At 40.7% G+C, this 16,826-nt stretch overlaps 2 long non-coding RNA genes across 2 annotated transcripts in view; both read left to right on the forward strand.

The window, feature by feature from the left end:
• Positions 1 to 16,826, forward strand: part of LOC144984107 (uncharacterized) — a 217,738-nt gene that overhangs the window by 144,904 nt on the left and 56,008 nt on the right. The window lies entirely within an intron of this gene.
• Positions 1 to 16,826, forward strand: part of LOC110016489 (uncharacterized) — a 184,241-nt gene that overhangs the window by 120,189 nt on the left and 47,226 nt on the right. Inside the window, exons 3-4 of the long non-coding RNA XR_002874790.2 lie at positions 2,195 to 2,276; positions 9,532 to 16,795. This is a non-coding gene — a long non-coding RNA (uncharacterized LOC110016489). The remainder of the gene's footprint in view (positions 1 to 2,194; positions 2,277 to 9,531; positions 16,796 to 16,826) is intronic.

A 16,826-nucleotide genomic window follows, 5' to 3' on the forward strand; every position in this document is an offset into this window, starting at 1 on the left:
ATTATTTAAATCATTCTGAATAAGATGAAAACTTGTAGCTGTGACATAGTTGCTACAATCTGCAGGCCACAGGTTTCATGCTGCGGTCCGTTGTGATTGATCCATTTGCATAGAAACAGATCCATGAACATCTTTACACGGGCAAAAGTAATCGGAAAGAACGCCTGATCGGAAGGAAAACGCGTCATGTAAACACGCCGTTCGGAATACTCTGCCCCGATCAGACTCGTTCGAATCAAAATTTCTTTCCGATCGGGATAGGAAGTTATGCCGATTGTTAATCCGATCGTGGTTCATGTAAACAGTTCATTCCGATCGTGTGTCACTACTGCTCTGGTTTAACGTCATGCATAGAGGGTGTTTCGCTCCAGAGAAAGCTTTGGAGCTCAAACAGGACCGACCGGCTGCTCTGCGGAGGCCTGGTGCGAAGCGCCGCTCCGCTCTCGCCCCGCTGGCTCTTCGCCTCTCCCCTCTCTTACACCCCTCACTATTGGGGTGCCGGGGAGGAGCCCTTCGTGACCCGTGACGTCTGGACCCTGCGTGGTCCTGGCTCGTGTGCCGGTGGACCGAACGAACTGTGTCTCTGAGCAGAGCACCTGGATTAATAACTTTGTGTTTGAGGGGAGGGAGAATGCTTTGTTACGTGTGCGTTTTGTTGTTTGTGTGACTGCGATCCGTCCCACCGCTCTCGGTTAGCTGCTGTCAGGAGAACCGTGTGTCTGAGCAGAGCTCGGACTTCCAGCTCACACACAGGCTTTGGGGCAGTGTACGAACTTTTCAAAGCAGAAATATCGCTCAGTCCTTAGAAACCGTTCAAACAATCACGTGGATTTGTGTTTCCAGTTGTGTCCCGACAAAATAAAGGCTGATGTTATTCCCACATATTTACCAGAGATGCAGATTGCAGCATATCCAGCATGAGTTTATGTTCATCACACAAGGCTAATGTTGTGAGTGCGTGTTAGCCTCTCTTAACATTGGCTTCTTCTAGCTCCGTTCTTCCACAAAAAAGCACTGACCACACGGATTAAATATAAAACGATGAGCGAACAGCCGCTTTATAATATTCATAACATTAATAAAAACACATTTAGAAGATCGTCTCGTATATTACCGAGCTGCTGCATAAATTTATATGACAGCAAAGGTTTGTTTACTGTGGGACTCATTTCCTTTTTCCGGTATTTTCAACACTACTGCGCATGGCCAAATGATTTATTCCGACCGAAAGTGAAACCATGTGAATGTTTGTTCTAATCGGAAAAAGTTTGTCTGATCCCATGTTCACGGTTGAATTTTAATCCGATCATTGATCGGATCAAGATATTTTGCCCATGTAACCGCGGCTTTTGTTTTCCTCATCTGAGCTGGCATCTGGCTCAAATCTGTACGGCTGGATAGCTCCAATGTTGCTCAAATTGTTTTTTGCTCTGGTAATGTTAGGTTTGGGGTTGTAAGGGGCTGTAAGCTAGTGGTGGGGTGTGTGGGAAATGCCGGTGGGCTTAAAAACCTACTTCCATTGTATCCTGTGTCTGAATATCTCTCTGTGACACTATAATGCAAAAGTCTTATTAAAGGAGTGACCTAACTTGGTTGTGAGGGCAGGAAGTAAAGGGAGGAGGATGGGATTAAAATGCCATTGTAATGTGTGTCAGAGCTGTGATGCATCAGATGCTTTTTCAATCCAAACTGTGATTAACCTTTTGTACAGGGCACAGATTATGGCCTAGAAGTGGTCTGCACAGACACACAAAAACAAACTGGTGGACGCCGCTGCAAAGCTCAGTGAGGTATCAGTGAACTTGACTGACTATGATTACAGCAGTTAAATGACTCTTACTGTAATGTTGTTGCTCTTTTGTAAATTGCTTTATGGAAGTTCACTTTTGGCACAATCTTTTTTTTTCTTTGATCAAATATGGCTGGTACATTGTATTGTACTGTTCATTAAAATGTCCTTGTTTTTACCATCAAGCCTGGTCTCCGGGTCTTACTCTGCCATGTCCTGACACCCTAACGTATTCCTCCCCTACCCCTACATTTAGCCCTCCAAATGGAGAGTTATGGAGAAATAATGTCATGATATTACGTAATTTCAGAGTGACCCAAATGCTGGAACCCGGAAGGAGACTCGGAGAGCGAGGTAAGTTTAGATGGTTTAATTTCACATAAGGTGTGTAATGGTTTCTTCCAGAAGGAGGCGCGGCGGCTGGCCAGAGGAGGACGGCAGTGGAGATCCAGGGGCGAGACTTGAGAGACAAGAGGACAGCGACCAGGTGAGTACCAGAGGAGATTCTTCCTGCGAGAGAGCGAGAAGCACAATAAGTAAAACGAAGCTTGGCAACACACAGGAGCATGAGCAGGCCAGACTAAGCACCGTGGGAGGAACAACGAACTGGCGTCGAATGATGATCCATGCGCTCCTTAAGAGGGCGGCGGCGATGATGAGGGAAGCGAGGCCAGCTGGTCGCGTCCAAAACAGAGCAGGCGGGGGAGGGGGAGAGTAACTGGCAGAGGCACCATGACAAATAGTGTCTTCTAATTCGGACATCACTCCCACTTGATGACGTCATCAACAATTGCCAGTCATCCATGTTAGCACCTAGCTGCCATCACTTGGAAATACATAACGTCAGTTTCATAACTTTAAAAAGTCGTGCTAAAACAAAAAAAGTCATGACTTACATATAAATGTAAACTGCTTCAGAGCACACCAACGATAAGGCACGTGCGGCGCAAATTCATAAAAACGGGGCTCTGTATCCCTCCGCCACAAGCGTTTCCCCTTCCAAAAACAATTTCGGACCCCTATCCCTCCAAATGTCGCTACAGTTGGAGGGATAGGGAGGAGCCAGAAGGGTGGGAGAAGAAAAGAATTAGGATTCGACCTTAGACATTTTTATTTAATACTTTTGAAAACCTTTTTTTTATGTAATTTAAATAGATGAAATTACCTTACAAATACTATGAACATGGGGGCTGGAAAACCCCCACTATCTTTGGTGAACATCTACCAGAAGACAGTAAAGAGAGTGACCTCCAGTGGGGGCAATTAAGGTAAGACTCCACCTTCTGTTCCTGAATTTAACTTTAACCTGAAATGCTGAATGTTACTGTTCCAAAGAGCACTGGACGTGTGCTTTAGAAGAGAGTAGTGATGGGCATGTGAAGCTTCATGAAGCCTTTCATTCAATTGTTTCGCTCCAGTTTCATGAAGCTTCATTTGATCTAGTGGACGCAAAAATATCAGTTGGTATCAATTTTAGGTGCGTGACATTTTGTAGAAAGCCTATCAATAAAACCGTTAGAAAAATAAAGAAGTATGCAAAGCATGTATATTGTAGCATTCTATGTGTGTAGACTGGCTGTATGGAAAATAATAATTTTGACATGATGAAAATGATCAGTTATGGTAAGGTGATGCTAGAGTCCAAGAACTGCTCTGCCAAAATGATATTTGATAACATTTGTCAAATTTTTGTGACAAATGACATTTACACTAAAATACTAATTCAAGAGGTAATATATTTAAATGTGAATTTTGGGCGTTTGCGTTGCTTGTCCAGTGTGAACACCATCCTAAACACATGTTCAAGAACTCGCATTTAGTGAATCTGTAGTGTAAGGATGAACTCTTTGAGCCTCTGTGATTTGATAGAACCTTCCAAAGAAACAGTTTAGTTAATGTTTCCATAAACACCAACAATGATTATTAAAGATGATGTCTTTGTCTTGAAAACCCAGAAGTCAAAGAAATCTATTAAGGCCCGGGCAGTGTTAAAAAGAAACTGCTTGTTCTTAACAAGTAGTTAAATTTAAATCTTTGTCTATTTATGCATGAGTTTGTATATTGCAATGAGTCATGCATTATATTAATATGGAACCTTTCCATTTGGACACCCCGCAGAGCAGAATGATCAGTCTCTGAAAGCAGGTTGTTAAATCCATAAGAATCTTTACAGAAAGCCAGTTAAAGAGTGTGTAGAAATAAAAAAAAAAACAGGTATGACATTTTAAAAATGTATCCTGCGCTGTGTGCTTTTCATAAATGACACCAAAAAAGATTTACTTGAAGCATTTACTTAAAGCCACACAAAAATAATAATTAAAGAAAGCAAAATAAAGACGTAAAACAGAAAGGGTCATTAAGATGCATTATTTAAACTAATTTCTTTTACACCTTTTTAAACAAAAAAAATACAATTTTTTTAAGACTAATAACTTGACGGACTAAATTGCTTTCTGCTCCTAAATGACAATGAGTTTATGCGTGAGTGTTTCCATGTGCATGACAGTTAAACCACAATTATAACTTGCAAGTTTTGACTGTTTGAGAGTGCTAAAAGGTGAAATCCTGTTTAAGTAAAGGTGCAGAAAGATGTGAAATGAGGCAGGACAGTGATGACTGTGGTGGTGGGCTCGGCCAGCCATAGTGCATTTTGTTGTAATGTTGTCCCAGTTGTCTCGTCGGAAATCAATAAGAATCAAAAGTCTCTGCAGGCACATGGAGGTCAAGGCTTTGTCTGCTTAAATATTTAATTCTGGGTAAAACATCATGAACTTTTAAAGATGAACACACTGAGCATGCAGACCCACATAAGGAAAAAAATACACATTAAAGAAAAAGTATGTCATGAAATTCTCAGGGAGCTATAAGGGAAATGCTGTCTCAAAAACACAAAACTTTTATTTGTTTTTGTTGAAAAAAAATTGGGAATAAATTTACTATCCAAGAATATTTTTTCCAACAAATCGTACATGTTTATTTAATGTTTAGACCTTTTGCCATATTTTTTCTAACCCCACTGTTAAAGATGGATTGTTTAGTGTTTGTGGTGACTGTTTGTATCTGCGTTCTGACTTCCCTGCTGAATCTGTCCATTCTGCGCCAGGTCAGGCCTAGGTTACCATCAACCCTAATCAATTATTGAAACTCTGGGTATCCTGGCAGTGCTAAAAAAAGAAAGAAAGTTGGGTGGATAGAGGTCACTCTTTATATAACATTTTCTTGAATATCAGGGTGTATTCAGACTGGAAACATTTGGTTAAAGCCAACTAGAATTCGTTTCCCCCGATAGTCCGGAAAAAAATTTCAGTCTGAATCCACCCAAGTAGATCCTATTCAGGGACCAGGAACTGCTCTCGTACCCATCTTTCGAAGTGGTCTTGGGTTGTTTCCAATTGGACTGAGCTTCGTTTCACTCTGAGATTCCTCAATCTGATTACAATTTGTAAAAATATTTGTACTCAAGAGTTTAAAACATGCATTAGTTCATCTGATCTTTTCAGTTGTATCTTTATAAATGTCCATTGATTTGATCATTTTTGCAATTCTTGCCATCATAGAAAGACTTTATACTTCTCCCACATGAAAAGTATTACATAAGTACATAATCCTAAAACAAATAAGAAAACTAAAAAGCATTGGCTTTATGGTTTAGTAACTCTATTTGCTTATGGACTTTGTGTGCTAGACAAATAGTTTAGGATTCATTTGGGCCAACCGTTTTCATCACCTTTTAGGTCACATTTCCAACTTTGCTCTTAAACTTTAAGTTTCATATGTGACAGGAGTTTAACTATTCATTCATTCAGTGGAAGAGCAGAAGTGCTGTTGGCTTAATGTGGAGACGGTCACGGTAATGGAGGACGATCATCTAGACAGGAATGTCTTGTCCACCTCACACAAAGGAGAAGAACCAGATCATACATCACAACTGTACCACAGTAAAATAAAAAAGTCCATCATGAGTCCATGATTGTATCTCAACACTAAAATCAGACATTTTCTATTACGTCTAGTTAAATGCAATTTGACATAAGTCTGATGTGTCATGGCTGGACCATGAAGTTCACTGCCCAGCACCACATCTGTTCTTTCCACCAATAGAGGACATGTCAGAGTGGAACCAAGGTGACCCAGATGGGCCCATATCCAATCAATGTTGGCTTGTCTTAAGTGTAATCACTAAAGACAGACAGACAAACACACACGAAGGCACGCACACACACAGACAGGATTGCCCATGCCTTGGTCTGAAAAGGCGTCACATCTGAGAAGCATGTCGTTCCAGCCTGATGAGCAATCTGCTTCATCAAAAGACCTTTATCCCAATCAATAAGGCTTTCAGCAAGGGAGCTCTGTGCCTCCTGTCCACAGTTTTTACCCCTGTGTCTCTGTGTGCGTGCTCGGCGGGGGGCATGTTGGTGTGTGTACACTGCCCATGCCAGATTTCAAGGTTTTCTTTTGATGCTCTACACTAATATGAAGAGATGCTGTTTTCCTCTTTCATTGCTTGTTTGTGTGCATATGCATCTCGCCGGTGTCACTAAGTTCAAGTGTGCACGAGTTTGACAGATGAATTGTTTTTGTATCCCTGAAAGCCTTTAAGGAATCAAAGTGTCATTGTTGGTACATGTTTGTCATCGATGGATCCAAGCATGAAAAACAAATCATACACCTGAGGTGTGCAAGCTATGTGGTCAGGGCCCTTCCAACTTTATTTTTAGCTCTGCCCATCTCTTTTGTTTTTTACTTTTACTTTCCTTTCAAACAAATGCATCTCCCATTTAAAATAACAAAAAATGCATCTGTTCTTAGTCACAGGGAGCCAAATCCAACGTGCCTATGTGCTAATATCAGCAATCAAATGCAAGGAGCATCATTCTACAGAGCCTAAATGAACCAGTATAATACATTTCTTGTTTATCCTGAAGGAAAAACTGGGTTAACCCTTCAACACATAAGTCTCAAAATGTCTGCCTGGACTTTTTTGTTTAATTAGACTATAAAAGAAAAGAAATCCATTCCTGGTTCTCTTCCAATGTTCTCCATCTCAACAGTTCCAAACCTGAAGTCCTCCTTGTAGGCACTTCATCCACTATTTCCAAATCCAATAGCTTCTCCATCTCTATCAACGACATCTCTGTCCTTCCCACCCCTCAGGTCAAGAGACTGGGTGTCGTCCTCGACAGCTCACTTTCTTTTCAATCTCATATTAATAACATCACCCGTTCTGCTTACTTTCATCTCCGCAATATATCTCGTCTCCGCCCTTCTCTCACTCCTCATACAACTGCTGTACTTGTTCATAGTCTTGTCACTTCTCGAATCGATTATTGTAATTCCCTCCTGTTTGGTTTGCCCAATAAAACTCTCAAGAAACTGCAGCTTCTCCAAAACTCTGCAGCCCGCATAATCACCAGGGGCCTCATTTATAAACGTTGGGTATGCACAAAAGAAGGCGTACGCCACTCTTTACACAATAATTGATATTTATAAAAAGCAAACTTGACGGGAAAATGTGCGGTCCTTCACGCAAGCTCTGACCCAGGCGTACGCACAAAAACGGGTGAAATGAGAAATGGCGACACCGTCGGCAGATGGAAGAAACACGTGAAAGTGAAAATGACAATACTGCCTCTCAGAAATAACATGAAGACTTCACAAAGCAAGTCTTACAATTAACAGCCTACACGAACACCCGTTTGATCGATCAGCAGTGAAACAAAAAAAAAAAAAATCAAACGAAAATTACAACAGAAATTCAAATGAACACATATTTGCAGAAAGAAAAGTGAAATATGTTCTGCAATATTGGCATGTTGTGCAATTCATCCTCATAAATAATATAGTTAACAGAACGAAATAATGTACAAAACTGATATTTTTGTCATTGTGTCCATCTGGCGGAGCAGATATAGGTGCAGATAGATAGATAGATAGATAGATAGATAGATAGATAGATAGATAGATAGATAGATAGATAGATAGATAGATAGATAGATAGATAGATAGATAGATAGATAGATAGATAGATAGATAGATAGACGCACTAATTGTCCACTGGGGAAAGTTGTTTTCATAATAAAACATTTCTTCATAAGCTACGGAATTATGGTACTCATGCATATGCCTTTAGTTTGTTTTATTCTTGATAAAACCATGTATGGCGTATGTCTCAACCATTCAGAAAGCAACAACAAATTACATTTGCGCTGATCAATTTCCCATTTCCACGTCGATTATTACCAACATCTGTAGCTTGTCAGATGCAGTTAAATGGATGGAAATAAAATCCCCCATCACAATGCGTAATGACGCACAATGGCTGATCTTGCACTCTTAGAAGATGTGGCAAATGGAAGAATTCGGAGAGAACGCATCTTTAGACAGCAAGAAGACTTGCTGGCAAACGAAACGAGGACGAGTGGCTTATGAGCCGGTTCCGACTTCCTCGAGCCGTCCTGTTTGACCTCTGCGGGCTTTTGGGCCCCGCGTTACAGAGGAGCACTCGGAGGAACCACGCCGTGCCTGTGTCACGGTGTGCCAGAGTGTGCTAGCCACGGGTGGCTGACACACTCTGGCGATGGAGCGCTAGACGTTTTATTGCCTCGACTTTGATGCCTGACCATTTCTTTTTTATTTCGGCCACGGTCCGAGGTTGTGAGGCTACAGCATTTTCGGCGTCTGCCACCGTTTGCCACTCAAGTGCCATTTTGGCATTAGTAATGCCCACACTGTGCCCTCCAAACAACACTTTTCTCCTCTTTTCCACCTCGCCAACGATAACTTCTACTTCCCATTGAGTGAAGTTACGTTTTTTTTCATTTCCTTTCGGTGTTTGCCATGGTTTCGCAATCAATGAATATTAATTGTGGGCGTTTCACGGACTATTTATGGGCAACTATGGGCGTGTCATAAAGCCGCAAAAGCTGCGCTACATTTAGAATTGATTGTGATTTATTAAGGGAAAGATCCGTGGGATGTGCGTGCACACGGTTTTATAAATCCGAATATTTCTGTGCGCACGCACGTCCTATGTTTCATCCGTACGCCACTTCTGACGCAAATCCTACGCAAAGTTTTAATAATGAGGCCCCTGGACTCTGTTATCCCACCACATCACACCAATTCTCCAAAACTTACAGTGGGAATTAGTTTCATCAGGATTAGTTTGACAAGGATTAGTTTCAAGATTCTCCTCATAACCTTCAAAGCACTCCATAACCTGGTTCCACCCTACATATCTGATCTTCTTCACATTCCATTCCCTCCAGATCTCTCCGCTCCTCTTCCTCTCTCCAACCCCATGTCCCACCTGCCGTCTTGCCACCATGAGGAGCTTTCAATCGCTCCGCAACCCAGCTATGGAATTCTCTTCCTCCAAAATTATCCAATCCTGACTTTCTGCCACTGTTCAAATCCAAACACAAGACTCATCTCCTCAAACAATCATTCAGTTAATCCATTCAGCTAACACAACTTCATTTGTCTGTTTTTCTATCCTGTTTTTTGTCCTGTTTTTATGTCTTTGTCATGGTGGCCTGTCAGACTTCTCCCCCTCCCAGCTCTGCTCCAGACTCGCAGCTGTGACTACTCACCTCATCGCCTCACCTGCTATTTAAGGAGACTCACCTCAAGCATTCTTCACCAGTTCTTTAACCCTGATGGTGCTTACCTCACCTCATGCCACGGCTGGCCCTCTATGTCAAGTTTTGCTTCGCTTACCTTGTTTTGCTGTGCTTCAGGTCTGCCTTTCCCACAAGAGTCACCCGAGTCCTCATCCACCTCGAGCAGAAGCTGAACCCCTCAACGTTCCTCAAGAACTCCAGCCACGCCACTGTCAAGATCTCCAGTCACGCCACAGCCGAGTACTCCGGTCACGCCACAGCTAAGATCTCCGTACTCACCTTTGCCAAGAATCCTCGTCAAGCTCCAAGCCACGTCCCACTCCAAGATCCGCTGGCTCCTACAAAATATGACTAATTACTTACTTACCACTTACCTGTCTCTTCCTTCCGGGTTACAGCATCTGGGTCCATCACGTGATCAGGGGCCTGTTTCAGAAAGGAGGTTCAACCAACTCTGAGGTTAAACTTGAACTCTGAGTTGGTCAATCGAGAGATTAACAACTCTGAGTTTTCTGTTTCAGAGAAGCTGATCGGAGTTAGGTCAATCAATTCTGAGTGGACTGATTCGGAGGTAAGCGTCCGCACCGCGACTCTAAGAAGCCATTATCAATGGAGTGCAGATATTACGAGTCACCATGGCAACCGTGGAAAAAAAGAGGTCTGCATATTTTTCGCCAGCTGAACTTGACGTGCCGCTGCAGAGTTACAGTGAATATGAGCGCATATTCCGGAAGACAAGCAACACCACTACATCTGCAAAACAGAGACAGTTAGCGTGGGAAAACATAGCTGCTCAAGTTAATGCCTAAGTTTGCATTTAAATCATTGTTATAAAATATTGGCTGTAACAACTTTTTAAATAGTGTAAGGTGTGAAATAAAAAATGGCGATATTTAAGTGTACTTTTGAAGTGTTATTCCTGGTGTGATTGCATGAAATGCTGCACAGTGTACAGAACCAATCGGGGGGGGGGGGGGGGGGGGGGAATGCATTTAATGTCGATAATGTTTAGAGGACTTTTTTTATTAACCTTCCCCTCTTGCAAACGTTGGTCAGTTTAATATTAATACATGCAATTGTGTTTTTAAAAGTGAACTTTTGTCTACCCTTGTATTGATCAAGTGGTATAGGTTTATATGGGATTAAGAAAGTAAGCAGTACTAGCAAATTGTGTTTCCTAAAAGTAATTGTTACATTAATCTAATTCAATGTCTCTGATGCAGTCCTGCAGGAATTAAAAGAACATTGCAGCAGCTAAAAATGAAGTATAAAAACATAATTCAATCAGGTCAAATTTGAGCATGTGATGGATGTAGGCTTTGTTGACAATATTTGACATATGAAACATCTACATAGCAATACATATCTAATGTTGTTTTCATTGTATATATGTAATTGACTGCAACGCAAACGGTAATGCTCAAACAAAAACATATGGGGAAATGACAAAAAATCGAGTCTAGGTCTCAAAATCCTCGCACGACGTAAATGTAATTCTCTACGAATTAATGCAGCCTCCTGGTCTATTGGGACAAGGACAAGCCATTCTTGTCACTTGTCTCTGTGTGACGGAAATCTGGGCAATGAAGGTTAAAGCAAAAAATACCGCTTCGTCTTTAAAAAGGGGAGGGGACCGGCAGAAACCTTGAGTTTAGGGAATAAAACCTGCTCCCGACCAGGTTAGGTTCACAGCGCAAGTAACCATGGACACTGACTCCGAGTATAAGTTACCTCTCTTTCAGAAACGGGTTTGACTTACTCTGCTTTCTCTGGTTTAACAAACCTCCCAATCTGAAACGGAAAACCCAGGGTTTCCCTGATTTCAGGGAAACCCTGGGTTTCCCTGAAATTGATGTTTATCTTTATTTAGGTTTTACTCTGTTAATTTCTTGATGTTTTATTCTGTTTTTCTTATTTTTTACCTTGTACAGCGACCTTGGGTGACCTGAAAGGCGCTTGAAATAAAATGTATTATTAAGGGTCAGAGAATGCCCTGTTAATGAATGCATTTGCCCCTTATTCCAGAAAACATGTAATTTTCAGTATCTATCAGTATTTCACAATATACTCCATGTCATAAGAGTGTAAAAATCATTTAAAATGAAATAAACACAAAATTTGATTTTAAGAGTTTTAGTGAGAAAAAGAGTGCAATTGAATATGAACTACAGGTTTTGCATGTTTAAAGTTTAAACCGGACAAGTATAAAACTGCTTACACCTAAATATCCTTATCTTTGTCTCTAGATGTTCAAAAACATTACATTTTAAAATATCTACAGGCAATTTTGGATCACACTGGGCCGTTCTCTCCACCTTGGCTCCTTAAAGGCCTTGGTGATGCTGCCAGTGACAGTTTCTGTCTGGCTGCAGGCATAGGCCAACATCACAAGTCTGACACTTCCAGGGATTACTTATGGAGCAGAGTTTACAGCATCAGTGGGAAAAGATTTCCCCTGGTGATGGGTTTCCAGTATTTAGAGGTGGTTGGACACCTGGGATGTGTCTGGGGCGGAAGCTCAGTGGGTGAAGGACTCCATCAGTCTCTGCATCTGTTTTCTACCGTTGTTGATGTGGTGAACAGCTTTGGTCTCTGACCACATGACCAGAACCACCGGCATCCCCACATGTTCTCCTTCTTTGGCCCTCCAGCCCTCATCAGCTCCAGCCCACAGAATCTCACAGCAGACAGGAAGCTTGAAGAAAACTACTATTCATTTCAAAGCATAGCTTATCCTGAAAAAACGTTAATATATGCTTATATAAAAATATGACTTAATAAGTCAAAAATAATGTAACTTACATTTTAATGATATTTCTCTCATACACTGAGAAATTTCTCTCATAAGTATTTGAGAGTAAAGACGGGCTAGCCAAGGCATGATACATCCAGAAAAATTTACCGGGAAATTCAGCTCCTAAAACGTTACTTTTTCTCGCCAGAAGTAACTCCTTCTGTTGCTCCTTTGGTCTGAAAATCTTCTCTGAACCTCCATGGAGGTTTTATTACCCAGGAGGATCATCTTGCTGACATTTTTCTTCTTTTTTTCGCTGTTGTACAAACTCTTTTTTTATTGCCGCTCCACTCTTTGCTTCTATCCACCGCTCTGTCTTTCCTGTAAGCAAAGGAGCTACTCGCAGGCTTCCAGGTGAGATGTTGCAACTTTTTGGAAGTTCAGTATTAAAAGTGAATTATTTTTCAGTTTAACGGCTGCCCTGCGTCAGACTGGCGACCTGTCCGGGGTCTACCCTGCCTTCGCCCATGAGTGGCTGGGATAGGCCTTGGCAGGCCTGTGACCCCGAAAGGGACAAAAACGGGCTTAAAAGATGAATGACTGAGTTTTATGGCAAACATATTTTGCCGAGCTCTTGTCACATAACTATTCTGATTCTCTGCTGTCGTTAGATGAGGCTTAAAAATTCAATTAACAAAAACTAAATTTACAGCTGGGCGAAACGTTTTTTAATCATTGAAAAACAGGATAGTTGCATTATTTTTTAGGGAGAAATAAACATTATGTACTATTTTTGTTGGGTAGAGTTACAGGTGTCGGAAATGTTAACTTTTGCTAAAAAATAATAATAAAAGAAAAACCCTTAAAAGTTTAAATCGAGAATTTCCGCCTGTGGTTTATGTTTTTGAATCTGTTTTAACTCTAACAAGATAATAGCTCTGGTTAGTGTTACAGCAGAGCACTGAATTCATCTCTTATCTTGATCATCCCACAACTCCCTCAGGGTGCTGGCTAATTAACCTAATAAAAACACTAACCATTTTCCTAAGGTAAATTAAATTGACTTGTCAATGGTGTACATCAATACACATAAGGAGCATTAGTACTTTGTGGGAAGTGCGTTAATGGTACAGAGAAGAAAGCACAATGTAAGCCAAAGAGAAAAATGATTTGCTGTTGATCAGATTTAATTTAAGATTATTCCTTTTTCTTTTCAAACCATTTTCAGTTTAGGTCACAAATGCAACTTGATTCATTTTTAGCAGTTAGTTGCACAAAATTCCACAAGTTGGTCAGCAATGAATAAAAACAAGCATTTGAAAGACAAGCACATGACACATAATTAAATATAAAAAGGCAAACTTCCATAAGTGTTGTGAATAAACTCAGATAAAATAAGACTGGATGATTTTGGGGCTTAAAACAACCTTTAAGCTTCTGCTAAACTTCAGCAAGCCTTTATGTGACATTAGAACAAGATGAATTCAAATTAAATCTTAGGTTGTGTCCAAATATTGTAGAGCCGTGCGAATCTACAATTCTAAAATCCAGTGCCCAATAAATTTCCCAGAAGTCTCTACAAAACCCTACGTTCGTTGATGGTCACTAGACAGGCAAAAATAGACCACAATGCATTGCATTAGAACAATTGGAACAATTCATTTTTTTAAATCCTACAAGTTTTAATAATCAGAACACACGGTCTTCACAAAATGTTCATATTTATAAGAGTTTATTTTGAGAAATCGGTCCTTTAACATTAAAGATCCACTCTCGTAAAAATCGTGTTTTGTGCCATTTTTCTGATGATGGAGGACATACAGTATATAAAGAAACTTCAGCACACAATATGATTTTCTGAGTATATCTTTATTCAAATCATTGTAAATCATGAGCAGATGAAAAAAGGAAAGATCTCATTTGTGACGTAGAAAATACGTATGGCGGGCCACCATCTTCCGTTCCATTCTGATGAACTGTTGTGATGACTAAATACATGTAAGTTTGTGTTGTTTTTTCTCGTTTGAGCTGCCATCTGGTTTAAAACTGCACGGCTGGATAGCTTCGGTATTGCTCACCATATTTGTTGCTCCAGTAATGTCAGGTTGGAAGTGTGACGGTGTCAGGGTCCGCTTGGCAGAGATTGAGCCACAGGACCAAAAAAAAGATCTTCAAATCAGGTGTTTTATTTTACCCAACACAAAAATGGCATGGGCCTAAACTAAAATCTGGTGAACTCAACAAAAATGTAACTGAGAGAATCAATAACAAAAGCTCAAACCAACTGAACCAAAACTGACCCACCAACAGGAAACATTAGGGAGATTTTATACTGGCTGATCAGACCAATGACACAATAGGGAGGGAACCACAAACACAAAACATTCAAAACCTAAATATTAACTAAAATTACTTGTAATTTAATCCTTTAACTATAAAATGAGCTTATACTTCAATACAAGTTTAAAATATTTCAGAAAATAAAAACAATGATTCAACATAAGAATAAACTTTGTCTTCTCCCTCCATCATCTCCAGATGGAAGTGTTCAGGAAGTTGTCCATGCTCCTCCCACTGCCACTTCATCAGGAACTTCTTCAGCTCCTCCCACTGCCACACCAGGAAGTTTTCTAGCTCCTGCCTCTGCCCCAGTATCAGGCCTCAGACAGAACTCAAAAGAAAAGAATTACTCAAAACAAAATTAACTAAGTGTGTGCACAATTCCATTTCGTTGTGTAATGTGTGAAATAAAATAAATGGTTTATTCAAAGAAATATAACAAGTGAACTTAACTGTGGGGCAGTGGGTTCTGCCCGGACACAGGCGCTGTGAGCTTGCAGTAGAGCGTGTAAACTGATGGATGATGGGAAATGGGGAGAGGCTTACTCTGTGCCAACTGTTGCGCCCACGACTAAAAGAGGAATTTCTACTAAGCTACTGTCGCTCTGCAAAAACTGTCCTAGAAAACGACAGATTTTTGATTTAGCAAAATAAAACACATATTCATATTTAAAAGATCACTGGAAATGTTTTAATATAGAGCAAAAGATGATCAGAGATGCAGTATCATTGGATTTCTATACAGACTGAAAGAAAGTTTGCATTAAAGTGTGATAAAATTATAATTTTTACCTGTAGAAAGTGCTTTGACTTTGACCTTGGTATCATAAAGCGGCCCGTCTGTGTCTCTCCGCCTGCTCCGCAGCTCCTTCTGTCTCATCCTGTTATTGTTAATGGTCCCTTCTGATGTTGTAATGAATTAGCCTTTATTAACTAGATTGTCACCATTTTGATTCTAATGGGGTCTTAAGCAAACTCTGCTGTGATGGAATCATCATGTACTCCAGGTGCTGCCATGGAGCAAAATCTCGCAGGGTGACTGCGAGCTCTTACAGTAGCCGTGCTTGTTAAATGAGGACCAACACATTAAGACGTAGCTCAGATATTCAAGAAGAAAAAAATTGCAATTGTTATGTTTGGCAAACAAAAAACTATGACTCATCTCTTTAGGAGGACATTTTTTTTCCATGACTTTTACTCTTATCCTATACAGAATGCAAAACAACGGCAGCTTCTTTGATCTTGGCAGTCCTCTTTATTCATAGTCCGCTCCATTGTTGTTCGAGATTGAAAGAAGTGTAAATGTATGCATTGTGGATTTTTGATCCCAATGACAAAAAAAAACTACAGTAATTTCCAATTGCACTGTTGCCATTAAATCCTAATTATGCAAATAAACACAAAAAAATTCAAACGATAAGTCATTCAAAAACATGGCGACAGATGTAAACAATACTTTGATTTACAGCAGATACAATCACATTTCTGCCACTGAAATGAGGCTCATCATCATCTATCAAAGGAGACGCCGGCGTCTTATTCAGGCCATGTAACAGCGAGCTCCTTACACACGTGGGAGCATTTACGGATGAAGCAATTTTGGGAAATGGTGGTTGGGGACTTTAGAGAGAAGATGTGAATCCAATAATTTGGTATAATAATAATAATGGATTGGATTTATCTGCGCTTTTCAAGACACCCAAAGCGCTTACATTATGTCCATTATTCATTCACTCCTCATTCATACTTGGTGATGGTAAGCTACGGTTGTAGCCACAGCTGCCCTGGGGCAGACTGACAGAGGCGTGGCTGCCATTTCGCGCCTACGGCCCCTCTGACCATCACCAGGATCATTCATGCACATCCACACACCAGTGGAGCCACACTGGAGGCAAGGAGGGTGAAGTGTCTTGCCCAAGGACACAATGACATTTTGGCTGGTGGGGGCGGGGATCGAACCGCCAACCCGGCTCAACCACCTGAGCCACTGTCACCCCTATGATACGTATGATACGCTCAATGTAGGACCTCTAGTGGCACCCGCTGTGCAGCCAGTTTCTACCAAGAAGCGCATGACCTTCTGGTTGTTGGTCGCGTGACTCAAATAGAAAAAAAAGTGTTTTCATTGCAGTTTTGCAAAATATGTCAATTATTTTGTTCTTTTTTTTTTTTACTTGTCCTGTCCAGCAGCTCAGCAAACAGATGACAGCTAAAGGCTTCTTGTGTTGGACATATTTTTGTCATGATCTCGTGAGATTTGGCAGACCCAAATGCTGAAACCCGGAAGAAAACTCAAAGAATGGTAAGGTAAGTAGAAGAGATTTAATTCACAGCCAGT

Source organism: Oryzias latipes, chromosome 15, assembly GCF_053564925.1.
Source record: "Oryzias latipes strain Hd-rR chromosome 15, Olatipes_Hd-rR_3.1".
NCBI lineage: Eukaryota > Metazoa > Chordata > Actinopteri > Beloniformes > Adrianichthyidae > Oryzias > Oryzias latipes.